Source organism: Oxyura jamaicensis, chromosome 11 (genome assembly GCF_011077185.1).
Source record: "Oxyura jamaicensis isolate SHBP4307 breed ruddy duck chromosome 11, BPBGC_Ojam_1.0, whole genome shotgun sequence".
In the NCBI taxonomy this organism is placed as follows: Eukaryota; Metazoa; Chordata; class Aves; order Anseriformes; family Anatidae; genus Oxyura; species Oxyura jamaicensis.
The window spans coordinates 3,949,425-3,963,282 of record NC_048903.1 but is presented as its reverse complement, the minus strand read 5'-3'; the positions used below and the strand labels follow the sequence as shown (position 1 = coordinate 3,963,282).

General features: G+C 40.4%; 1 long non-coding RNA gene across 2 annotated transcripts in view; it reads right to left on the bottom strand.

The window, feature by feature from the left end:
- Window positions 1–13,498, bottom strand: part of LOC118172928 — a 58,220-nt gene extending 44,722 nt beyond the window's left edge. For both annotated transcript variants that reach the window (XR_004753905.1, XR_004753904.1), the window contains exon 1: window positions 13,380–13,498. This is a non-coding gene — a long non-coding RNA (uncharacterized LOC118172928). The remainder of the gene's footprint in view (window positions 1–13,379) is intronic.
- Window positions 13,499–13,858: the final 360 nt, after the last annotated feature.

The window sequence follows — 13,858 nt, the reverse complement described above, 5'->3', positions numbered from 1 at the left end:
GTGCTGGGGGTTGAAAGCGGAATCCTTGGATTCTATAATTTAGAGATTTCATGCTTTTCAAATAGCCACAGCGAATCTGATGGAAAAACAAAGTGGAAATTAAGTGTCTAATGGAGAGGGCTTCAGATAGCAAGAAAAGTGGTTGCTTTAGAGATCTTACACAAAATAAAATTCATATAAATATGAGCTACGATTACAGAGAGCCTCTGTAAACTATTTGCTGCATGCGGCAAATATATTAATAAAAAGTATGGAAACTTTGTTCGGCTAAACCACAGTCTGATTACTCAAAATCCACTCGCGCTTTGTAGCTCTCCTTTTAAAGAAAAACTGCAGCATTTTGAAGAAAAAGTTTGCCTTCAGTCAATTAATTAAATAAAATATTTGAATATCAGCAATTTGTCCGTGTAATGAGTGAATTTTTTTGACTAGGTCAAAAACTAACTTAAAGCAGATGCTGGTCTAAAGCATCTGCATCGAAAGCTGGTCTACATTTCTATGTATACTGAAGAAAAAAAAAAAAAAAAAAAAAAGAAAACCCACAGTTAAAAGGCTCCCTTTTCCACTAAATATATATATATATATATACTTGAAAATAGTTATCCATGGGTATTCCATGGTGATTCTGCCACAGCCACGGACAGATGTGCCAAGTGCTGTTATGATGGATAACCTGGCATTCAGCAATCCTGGCCAAACCCTAGCTTTGAGTTTACCCCCTCTGGATCCATGTCACCAATGGGCCTGTGTTGTCCCCGTCAGGGAGCAGGCTGGGAGGAGCCTGGCAATGGGGACGGGGCCATGTGGCCTCCTCATGGCTCTGCTACTTTGAGGCCCTCAGAGGCCACTGCCTCCACCTCCTCTCCCCAAACCTCTCAGTTTAAAACCAAGTGGGACCCTGGGGAGGTACCTGAAGCAGGGAGGGGCACAGGCCGCTCTGTGTGGCAGGGGACCAGGAAGACCCTGCTTGTCCTGGAGCCAGGCTGCTGCGACACACCGTGATGGTGACGAGCTCCATGCCTGTGCCATGGCCGTGTCCTGGGCCTCTCCCCACACTGAGCAGCACAGTGGTGTGGTGGGCTTCTGTGGTGGTCCGCCTCCTCCTCTCCAGGGAGACCAAGCAAGCAAGCCAAGACCTGAGGAGACAGACACTACCACGTTCCTGTCTACGTCTTCTGCTCAATTTTGTTCCCCTCCACCAATGGCCTGGGAGCCAGAAACCTAAACATCACTGCTCAGCTTCAGGCCTCAACACCTCTCCTCTGCAAAGCGTCTTCAGGCCGCTGACAACAACCTCCGCCAGCAGCCTCCGCACAGCCTGCTCCATTTTGACATTCTCTCTCCCTAAAACCTGCAGGAACCGAGCAGAGCAATGGCAATGTGGTTTTGCTCGAGGGAGGACAGGAGGTGGGTTTTGTCTAGTCTGGAAACATATTTTCACTTCTTCCCAGTCATTTATTGTTCTTCTTTTGGCACCAGAAGAACATACTTTGGACATGAATTTCTCTGTGGGTGTTACATGGGAAATTAATCTCTCTCCAAGGCATACACGGTCCGGGACAGTTTTGAAATACGTGCAAGAGGATGGAGAGGGAGGGAGGCCACGGAAAGGAGGTCACTCCATGGGGCAGGCCGGGACCACTGGGTGAGGGACGCTGCCCATGGCCAGGCACAGGACGAGCTGCCTCTGCTGTTCTCGACCACACAACACCGATCTGCACAGCCCTAGTGACATGCTTGTGCCATCCCCCAAGCCCTCGTCCTGTCCCCCAGGCATGAGGCACAAAGCAAGCAAGCTGTGGGGAGGGAGGGGACGCTTCACCAGCACGCACTGAAAGGTCTGCCGCTGTTGTAGGCTTGATTTTCCAGCAGAATATCCTGTATCAGCATTGCCTGCTCCGCTCTTCCCTCCTCACAGCGTGATTTCAGTCTCATTATTTATTTTTACGATGCAGCATATTCCATTTACATGGCAGCTAAGTATTATAACCAGTGTGAAGTGCCCCTATACTATGTACTATTAAAAATAATAAAAATAATAAAATAAAAGTTGTAGAACTTTGATCCAAAAGCTCAAGAGAACCATTAAAAGCTTTACTCTTTTTTTTTCCCCCTGAATTAGAAAAGAAGCAGAAACATATCAAACAATTGTTTTTTATATAACTTCTAATGAGTCACTCAGAGCCATTAGACACATAGATATTTAGGCACTCCTCTGGTCAAAATTATGCTTTATGCAAACAAAAGGCCTCTCACTACACATTTACACAATAGGTTTACGCTGAGCCACTATGATCTATCATGTAACTGAGTGCTTAATGACTCTTTAATTTAAGGATTATTGACACAAAAGATGTAACAGCTGCTTAAGAGTTACTACACAGCAGCAGCTTTCCAAAAAGATATCACTTCATCATTTTTGTATTTTCTAAACTATCCAAAGACGCTTACACTCATGGATGGCAGTGACTTGAAAGATGGAAAAATTCAAGGGGAAATAAATTAGAATATACTTGACCTCAGTGAACTAGGAAAAATATAAATTTAAACACTCTCAGTTGAGAACAGATTTGTTTCTATTTATTTCTGACATGCCAAGAAGCTTATTTTATCTGAAGAGAAGCCTTCCAGACTAAGACCCTGTATTTTACATTGAAGGCCAATTTTTTTTTTTTTTTTTTTTTTAAGCAAAGTTAAGCCCCTTGCAAGAGTCACTTGGGTAGCACTGGCAGAACTTTAATCACAAGTGAGCACCACAGTAATAACCGAAACTGGACAATATAGGGGAGTTTGTTAGTTTTTTTTTTTTTTTTTTCCCCACATGTGCGTGCTTGTATACATATATATATTTATAAACCCTTTAACAATGAATATTCCTGCTGCCAAGCATTCAGAGACAGGGCTGATTTCCTTTCAAGTAATTGATGTAGGCTTTCTTCAGTATCCAGTCCAGACAAGTTCTCAAACGTGAAGCAGGAAATCACACCGTCAAAGGAAAGCTGAGCATTCCTGCCACACGGTCCGGGTCAGCCCCTCAAAAACACTAGATTTATACTACTGCTGCCAAAAAAACTTGCATTTCCATGCCCTCCTGTTGCTAAGATAAAGGATGTTTCCTACTGCCTCAGAATGCCGTCCTCATTTAAAACTCCAGCTATGTTCTGACAAAACATGCTGCTGTCACCCCAAATTGAGCAAATGAGCCTATGTCCTACAGTATAAAGACCAAAAGAGTTATTGAATATCACCCGGGGAGCACAAAATGAAAAGGCTCCCATTTCTTCCTGACCTTTTTGGGCATTTTTTTCCTGAAATCGGCCTAGCCCTTCAGCCTTCATTTCTCATTCTGTCTGTGGTAGCACAGGAAGGACAGCTTGGACTTTTCAGTTTCAAACAGATCAAGTTTTGTTAAATAACTTTTTTTTTCTTCTTCTTCAAACCAGAAGCGGAAGGGAACACTGTGAAGAAAATGGAAACTGGCAAAGAGCTTTAACTTCAAATAGCCTTGTAAGTCAGTGTTGATGTGCAAAACTAATTCTGTTTTTTTGGCATTTAAATATAACCCGACAGTTACAAAGGGGAGGGGTAAGGGTAGGAGAAGTGTGCTGCAGATTACCAGCCAAGTGCAAAACGCGCAGAAGTGTAGTGTTATGCCTTCTGTTTATCAAAAGCAATACGGATTAGATTTATTGGCACCATGCTTTACAGAGGAGGCTATATACAAACTTGCACTGGAAAGTCTCAGGAAAGGGCCTTGGACAAAAAGCACTGCTGCACCCCCGGTGCCTGGGAAAACAACGCCTCACCCACGTCAGGAGGGGAAGTTTCCATGGAACAAGAATCCCAATCTTCAGTAAAAAGAGATATGCAAATAGCCTCATTCATTAAAAAAAAAAGTACCACTGAATATAATGTATCTAAATATTTGTTCAGGGTTAAGTGGTGTTGTCTAAACAAGCAGAAAAGCTCTTTTTTATGTAGATTTGCTCTCCCTGTTAGTGCCAGCTGCATACTTACTACTTGTTTATTTATATGCTTTTCATTTCCTAGAAATCTTCTGTGTCATTTTTCAGATGCATGGGGTAAGCAATATTCTGACATCGTGTAACTCTATGATCCATATCATCGTCTGTTTGAGCTTGAGCTTACTATCTATTTTTACCAGTCATCATAATACGCTGATGGGAAGCTGCAGGCTTCTCATCCTTAAAGAACAAGACATGAAACTGGATGGGTTCTTGTATATCCACCTGTAATTACACCCCACGTGCAAGAGGCCACATTTTCCTGGGGTAAAACATCTACCCGTTCAGCACAGCCTGCATCCCAAACCATTGTTGTTTAAGCCTGCCGGCAATGCTGCTTCCTACAGCAACCCAAATTTTGCCTCTCCTTGTCTCTGCGGTTTTCAGCGTTGTCATTACTTGACGCTGTCAGTCCCATGCACAATCCAGAAGCACTTCATAGCTAAGAGGAAGAAAGGATTTCTACCACAAGAAACAACCATTGGTGCAAGGGGTCAACAAGCACTACCATTGATGTAGGACCTGGAGCACTGAAGGGTGTAAAGACGGCTGAAGTGTAGAATGGGATCCCGACTGCCATTAACTCATCGTGTAGGAGATATATGGGATCACTCAAGCAGAAGGGGAGATCTCTGACAGCTCACTCAAAGGAAGATGAGGGAACGCTACCATATTGAATAGGCATCTGGAGGGGAGGCACCTCACTCTTGTCCTCATCCTGGTTGAGAGAAAGCAGTTCTATGAAACGAGCAAGAGCTGAAGAATTCCAGAGTGTTTTTTTGTTTTGTTTTTTTTTTTTTGTTTTTGTTTTTTTTTTTTTTTTTTGGGGGGGGGGAATGGAGTAAAGGCTTTTAAACATAGCATATAAAATTTCTTTTGATCCTTTAAGAGATTATTTAAAGGCGGACACCCACAAACCTACCAGCTTTACCTTATGCAGTGATCTCAGCATCTCACTAGACAATACACAAAAAGTGATCCATAACCTTGTGTTACTGCAAACAGAATGGAAGCATTTACAGGCAAGTCTGGCATCTGCCACAGTCTCAGTTCATTATTGACTAAATGATTGCAGATAAGTAAAAAATTAGCAAACAATTTTCTACTTAATGTCTGTCCTTGTGCAAGACCAGTATTCAAGTGCTACATTCCAGAGAAAAAGCCACTCAGGAGCCTCTTTTGAAGACAGCATTTACTTCATGATTTTTTTTTTTCCAAATCTATTGTTTGCATGAAGCTTTTTCCAGCTGGTTAGTCACACCAAATTAAGACAGTCAGTAATCAAGGACAACTCTACCTGATGAAGGATGGGCCCCTCTTGGTGGGCCCCCCTCTCTCAACAGCCATTTGTTGGTGCTGAAATTACATTTTCTCCTGAAATAATCCTGGAGCCCCAAGATAGCAGAACACCAAAAGGGAAAAATTACTATTCAGCCTGTACGAGACCTTCGTGCTCACATCAATAGCCAGAACAAAGGAACAGGCCAAACTAAATATTGGAAAATGAAAATACAACTTCACAAGCAGAAATGACCCCTAAACTCCCCCCAAATAGAAGCTCCAAGTCATCAGCAAAACTTCTGTATAGTTTCACGCACAGAACTTATTTTCCTTTACCAGTGCTGTTCACCTTTACTTGCATAAATAGCTCTTCTCCTTTCTTCTGTGGAGGAAAGCAATCTACCATGCCCAGGTGGATTTAATAAGGGAGGTCTAATACTGGAGGTCAAAGAATATGAATGGATTAAAAGATTAGGGAGAAGAGCATGAAGGCTTTCACCTTTACGGTTCCTGTTCTGAATTCGTCTGATGTCAGCTGTGAGCGAGCAGTGTAACCATCAAGGAGCTGTGGCTGCATGGAAATCTTTCCTTCAGCTTCGAGGAGTTACAGTAAGGGATCATTAAAAGAAGTAAGTCTGAATATTTTGAAAATATTTACTGAGACTGCCTCTCATTATCAAGCCCCATATCTACTTCTCTGTTTCTTCATATTCCACTACCATAAACACTGTGGTGGCTTTACGGTTAAAAAAAGAAATCCCAGATTTGCGCTATTAAATTCAAATTTACCAGCTACACCATCTTTTTTCCTATTACTTCAAATCTCTTATTTCAAACAGATATCCCTACCCACCACTTTCAGTTTCCTGTTACTTGAGGTGTTCTTTGTGTACCAAATTACACTTATTGTTAGTGGTAGACAGCAAAACAAAAGCAAAAAAACCAACACCAGAAAAAAAAAAAAAAAAAGCACGATCTGACTTTGGTAAAAGTTATTCCTGTAGTCTCCATGATCAAACCAGTCCACAGTAGCCATGGACTGCAACTTAACCTCCCCTGGGATTTTGGCAAAATCACGTTAAAGTGGTTCATTATGGCATTACCAATGGCTAAAAGCGCAGCAGGGTTTTACCATGCTTTGCACATAAATTCTCAGCCATCTTTTAAGATACAGCTCACTGCTTCAGCTCCACAAGTTATGCAGAAATGACCTTATTTTTTTCACCGCTGAAGTCCATATTTTCACTTTCACATAGCCAATTGGGAATGCAACCAGCAAAGTGCTTGGGAAGTAAATCAGGCATACATTTGGGGTCCTGTCACGTAAGAAAGGAGGGAGCTCAACAAGTAGCATGCTGTTTCTACATATTGGAATAACACTCAGAAGAGCTGAGTGTCGTATGTGGTTCAGGATTTAAAACCAGCCATGATTGCCTCCAAAATTCCTTCAGTTAAAAAAGCAAGCCGCACAACAGAACCGTCAGCCGTGACTGAGGCTGGTTGAGTAATAAACTCAAAACTACATAAAATGAACCTCATGTTTCCATGGTGATGAATACATCTTTCTCTTCAGAGTGTCTTGTGATGTAGAAAACATTCCCCAGTACTATTTTGGTAGTAATCTTGCTAATGGAAAAATCACCATCTTGGACAATACTAATGAAAACACCAACTTGCATTAATTTTAGGATGACCTTGATAAATTGGCAGGTGAAGATGCAGTGCCCAACAGAAAAGTAAATCAGTGAAGATGCTCACTAGTGACATACATATATATTAAAAATTAAATAACTAACTAACCACAAGGCTGGTGGCTGCTGAGATGAATGTGCAGAACTGTTCATTTGCTTTACCTCCCTGATACACGCTAGTAAATCCATTTTTGCCTCAGTAAAGCTTCCTCGACAGTGAGAAGATTTAAATCTTCTCAAACAGATACAAAACGTATCATCTCCTTAGGCTAGCCTTGCTTAATGGCAGTGAGGCATGGCCAATTGCAGCCACTCTTAACACGAGATATTTGACAGGTGTAAGATCAGGCATATACTGTAGGAAAGGTCCCAAAGCTCGCCTTCAGTCACGAGGCTGCTCTAAGGGTACGAACTGCTAAACTCTGTCACCATTGCTTAACTTACAGCTGTCCTTAATGTGATATGGTGTTCTGTTCGGATGGGAAAAAAAGAAAAAAACCTTCTTAAGGGTACATACTTGACTTTGATCCAGTGACACATTTCTGAAGGAAGGCACCTGACAGGACGAAGACATACTGCACTTCACTCTGAGCATGCCACGTGCGGCAGTGCAGGAGCCGCAGTGGGGGTGTCCGTGAGGGCTCAGCGCTGCGAGCTCGAGGCAGCTCTGCTGCACCTCGGCGCAGGAAGATGTTCCTGGGCTCCCTCAATAAGCAGATTTACCCGTCCCACCCAGACATGAAAAATGAGGCATCTTAACTTGCAACCAGACCGAGAGAATGCTGGCTACAGAATCAGAGTGAAGATTTTGATTCAAAAGGCACGTAAGCACAAGTGTCATTTGAAGTACGTAAGCAGATGCTAATAGGCCTGCTCAAGTGTTTAGAGCTACACATATGCATACGCATTTTCTTGGAAAAAAAAACTTGCAGATATATCTGCCTGTTTTACTGACACTGTAACTGCATTTAGTTAACAGATACGTTTGGGGCTGCACTTCTTAGAGCACAATCTTCTACCAAATGCATATTGGGAGGATGATTTAATCAGAAACAATTCAACAGACTCTGAAAACAGAAACAAAATACGCTGCTTTTGGTATAAAATTGTCCTTGCAAACATCTAAATGACACAAAATGCTAACTAGCTATGAGTAGGTCGCGGGTAATTGTTGTGGATATAATTCATATTCAGAAATCCTCTGGTGATTTTCTTGAAAAACTGGTTGAGATTTGACTTCTCTCTGTGTCAACAGAAACCGTGCCCTACACATTTCATATTCTTCCTTTTTGTTTTATGCACTAAATCTGAAAAATATTCAGCAGAATAGTGCTGTTCTGATACGTTTCTAATTTAACAAGCAGCAAAGCCATACGGGCTAGAAATAAAAGATTACCTTAAGGAAAGACATGAGAGGGAGCCAATTATACAAAGATGTGTCAACGTGTGCAAAGTTTATGAAAACGATCAGCATTACATCTCAGTCAGTCCTGACTTTATATGGGTTACTTTTTTATTCCTGTTGCTGTAGAAAGCTATTTTTTTTACAGTATAAATCTTTCTGTTTAGCCAATAGTCCATAAATGTGCCATTTTGTTATTTCAGATTAGGGAGAAATGAACACAGTATTAGACAAACACAGCAAGAGGTAATACAAGTGATATACTTCGTGAACATGCAACACAAGTGAGGTTGCTTTTTCTCTTGTTATCTCTGATAGTCAAGATAAGTTCTCTTTTTCCTGTAACCGTGAATCTAAAGCCACTAAGTCAAACCAACTTTCTGCATGTTTTTAGAGCTTCCTCACGACTTGTTTTCAATATTAAAACACTCATTAAATCATTATCAGTATTCTTATTAATTAACATTAGGGTCTTGCAAGAAAATGAATGATCCAGAAAAAAAATCAGGTAAAACATTTAAATTTACTGACCCCAGATGTCAGTAGAAACAAGCAAGATCTAGTCCTAGTACTGCCCTTGAATAATGGCGTATTCAGCATCCTAAGAGTATTGCAATTAAACCGCAGTCTAATTAGAACACAAAAGACTTTTTGGTAATGAATCTTCCTGGCAAAGAGCATCTTCAACACTTACTTCACAAACAATAGCAGTTGTCGAGGGATGCTAAACAAATTTCAGGACTGGGTCTTTTCACGGCAATTTGGAATATTTGAGATTTTGGTCTTTGGTCCTCAGTGTCAGCTAGTTATTTATGTTCCCAAAATGTACTAATGATCCCTAGGCAAACATACACCATTTAAAAAATTTACCAGTGTGCCTGTGATTACATATGGCTTTCCAAAGGAAGCCTGGCCTATCCCTTTCTGACCTATTTTCCTCCAGTTCCACTTCTCTCTGTCCTCTCAGCTGAGTGCTGGAAGCTGCCTTAAGTGGGATAAAAATAACAATAAAAACCCAGCGCCTACAGCAACCCTCAAGCTACAGAAGGTGAAAAGAATTACATTCTTAATTCACAAGACTCTTTTTACATGTAATCATTCCTTTTAGGTAAAGGTCAAGTTACAAGATTTTTTGCATTATGCATAGTGATTTCCATTTTGGCTTATTATTCGGTGGTATAAAATTTATGATGTCAGATTTCATGACAGTTAAACCTGAGTTTGTTCTATTTCAGAATGACATCTGGGCATAGAGAATAACAAAGCTTCTACATTAAAATGGCCTCATATTTTTAGGCCAGCTCCTATGAAAGACATCAGAACAGCAGATACTTCAACAGATGTTCAGAAAAATATTTTACTTTTCAAGTGCTGCTAAACTAAAATGGGGGTAGAGTTGCATAATGGGAAATGAATCATTACAGTCAATCATGAAAAATATTCAATTGTTTGGAATCAAAGAGTTTGGAAAAAACCTCTCATTTCAGTGCTATTGCAAGACATTTTATATTCAAAAGCAAATACTCTAAGAAAACATTCAATGCTGCTGCTTAATCCACTTATGAGAAAAAACAGGTTCTTCAAGGAAATAAATGTATAAAAGCACATGTTTTATTTGTTAATGCGTGTAGCAGATAATGATTTTTAGCTGACAGTACAATTCTTCATTATGACAATGCAACATCCTTAGTGAAAATTGAGTAGTCTTAAGGTGTTCTGTGCTGTTCATTCATGCAAAGAATTCTTGTCAAATATTTTAATGAGAAGAAAAGTATGGCAGTCGAGATTAAAAGTCAAGGTGACCTTTAACTGTGGAAAACAGTATCTACATATCACCTTACATTTTTTTTAAGGTCATCACTTCTCTCTTGAAGAGTCATTCCTTAAATGGGAAAACGCCGTGCATGGAAAGAGCTAACTAAAAACTGTTCTCAGCTCAGAATGAAGCTCAACGTTACACCTACTTTAAATCACACACGTCCTTTGGTATACACCTCAAGTGCTTGCTGTGGTGTCTCCAGCAAAATGAGCAAGAAAATAGCACGTTAGGAAAATAGTGGATGTACACCCACCCCGTGCTTCAGTAAAGCAATAGAGTGACGTCCTATGAGCTGTCACGCCTCTCTAGGAAGAAAGGCAGGGCTGGGGCCCCTTGTTCCAGGGGAAATGGAGTGACCCGCTTTCTGCTGTCACGCTCCAGGCTGCACAGGTTAGTTGAGTAAATACTCTGCTCCTTGCGCATCATGCAAAGGTTCTGCTGCATGAACAAAATTCTCCACCCTCGATCTGGCCTTCAACAAGTCCCAGAATAGTTTGGAAACATCGTTCTGGTTACTGGAGGTGAAATACAAACAAGTAATCAAATACTGGCTTTTCACAATGTAGTTTAAAATAGCCGTGGCCAAGGGGCAATATCTGTACTGCAGCCCCCTCTAGAGACCCCCCCGAGACCCCTCTCGCTGCCCTGGGCAGGATGCCAGGTCTGGATGCCAGCCTGCAGAGCCCTGCATTTGTCCTTTCTGCCTCCCAGCCATTTTACAACGTCCATTTACCCCTCTACAACTGGAAGAGGCAGCAAACCTGAAAGAAGGACAAAGTCCCAGAAGGCCTTAAGCTGTTAAAAAGAAACTCAAAAATAAATAAATAAATAAATAAATCCATGTGGGTAGAGAAAGAGGAATCACATGGCAAGGGCGGGTTGACAGAGACCTCAAGGCTGGTCCTAAATATCAACGTAAACCTGCTCTCTCATTTACGTATTTTGTCTCTCAATTTATTTACTTATCTCTCATCTTCGCTCACTTTCCCACACCGAAAGCGGTTCAGGTATAACATGACATTAGAGCGGCGATAAGGCGTACAGATCAGCATTGGTTTATGTCCAGCCGGCTTGGCATGAGCTGCCCACAAGCACAGGCAGAGAAATGAATGTTTTCTTGTATCTGTCCACGAAGATACGTTCTTAGTTATATATACTAAGAAGATTACTCACAGAGAATCATTAATCATCTTTATCACTACCAAACATAGTATCAAGCACATACAAAAATGTTTCCTAATTGCTACTATGGAGACAAAGGAACAGAGGAATCGAAGATGAAAATAAAGTACCAGGTGTCATTTCTTCTGAAAAATGGTACGTGAAATAATTTAATTAATGGGTGGTATCATTTATACAAGGTTCTAAGTGAATCTTAAATAATTATAATACCCAAACACAGTAAATCAGATTTTAAAATTGCCTAAGAAAAATATCGTGGATAAAGTTGCCAAAACATACAGTAATGGGATGAATCTATTAAAATATGGCAATACTGGCACCGCTTTGAATCACAGCCTGAACTTGCAACAGCTCTAGACTTAACAGATTCTTTATAGATTGGTGTTCTTCCCCATTAAGTTTAACCACTTATTCTGAAAACCTGCTTACTGCGCACTGTGTAAATAAATGACTGAGACAATCCACATTTTTTTTCTAAATACTATAAACTGATTAAATAAAGTGAACAAAGATACATCATACGTTAATTATTTCATATATGTGACAAAGAGAGCTCTCACATTTCGGGCAAATGAACTTACTGTATCTTTCAGGAATTTCCATAGAGTTTAGTGAAAACCAGATTTGAAAATGTTACCCTACTTTCATTTAAAAAATACTTTAACATTTACTGGTTGGTTGCTAACATCTGAAAAACAACACATCCTGCAACTACTAATGCTAAATACTCTCCTCACTGAACACACAACTGTAATTAGCACACTAGTCCACTATTTTAGGTTTATTGAAAAGTGCACAAAATTCCTTTTTTAGCCACTGAGGAGACTTGGCACCAGCTATAAAAGATTTATTGATCCAGTACTAACTAGAGTACGTCACGACTAGCCAAGTGCCAAACAGTGCCTTTGCACCAGATTGTGATTTACAAGTAAGGAAAGGAAACCGGAGTACTAATTAGGTACAAAACCCTAGGCTTAAAAAGTTGTGTATTTATAATTAACGTCTTGCAAAAGACAGAGTCTTTCTATAGTCAAGCTTTTATACCAAAATCTTTTCTCTAATAGAAGTCCACACATGCCATTTTCTTTACTAGAATGCTGAGCTCAACTTTAAAGGAACTGTTGCCACTCTCAAAAAAAAGTCATGCAACTTTTGAATTGAAATACTGGGAAGATTTCTTTCATTAATAGCTGATGTTATTTAATTTTGATTAAAAAAAAAAAAAAAAAGTCTACCAACTTTACAATGGTCAATTCTGAATTTTTGGATCATTTTCCATATTTCTTTGCTTTTTTCCACCAGGACAACTAACAAGGCACGTAAGAAAACTGTGTCGCTGGAGTTTCTAATTCTAAGAGATGATCTTAACCCTGTTACCTTTGAAAATGGATTACCTGGGATAGGTCACACCTCACACAAGACGAGACATTTGAACTGTAAAAGTGAAGCAAAACTGGTCCAAATATCTGAGGGACACATGATGCAATCTTATATTGGATCAAGGCCGCTGCTTCAAATGAAATCAGCCCGGATAAACCAGAAGTGCCAGCGCTTGGAGGATGACATCTGTTAGCCAAGCTACATGCTAACAGGCAGCAGGCTTAACCCGACGACACGTGACAGATTTCATCACTGAAACGACCCAGGTTCCCAGAGCTTACTCTGGTAGATAATAAGGGATTTACCACCACATCAGCTGGTACGAAGGATGCGAGTGAGAGCAGCAAGCTTTTCCAGAAACACCTACTGACACTGCAGTCACTTTGGATCCCGTTTCTAAGGCACAACCCTGAGGCCACTGCCCATCAGCAGCTCAGGTGAAGTGATAAGCTGAGTCAGAAACTGAGTCATGAGAAAAGGGATACAGACAGCGCAAAGGAAAGGGAACGCCAAATTTAAGATTTAAGCTAATTCTGGTAGTGGAAGGTGCATCATGCATCTATTTGAAAGGCAATGTGAAATTGCTCTGCAGTACTTACAGCTTGTAGAATTCACGACCAACATACGTCTGTGTTTTCCAGAGGTCCAGCTCCACAGGATGCAAGTCAACAGCCAAATAATGCATAACTTCATTTCAGCCTTTAGGTAAGCAAAGCATGTAGAAAATATAAAACGAGAAAAGGATGTATAATTTAATATTGATGGTTACTTGAAATACACCAATTATGTTAAATACACTTATAACAAGGCACACTTCCACATTTGGTGTCTATTTAAAACCTTATTAAGAGCAAAGGACACAGAAGAAACAGTCTGTTTGATCTGTTTTGAAGCTATGGGAATAGGAAACAAGTTTTCCTGCACCGTCTCCCAGGACCATCAAACAGTCCTTTCGTACATGAATAAACACACAGCCATATTTGAAACCCTTAACCTACTGCTCACAAAGAAATCCCACTTGTAGGCACAGTTGTTTATTAAGACTAACCTTAGTTCATTTTCCAGTCATATTTCAGAG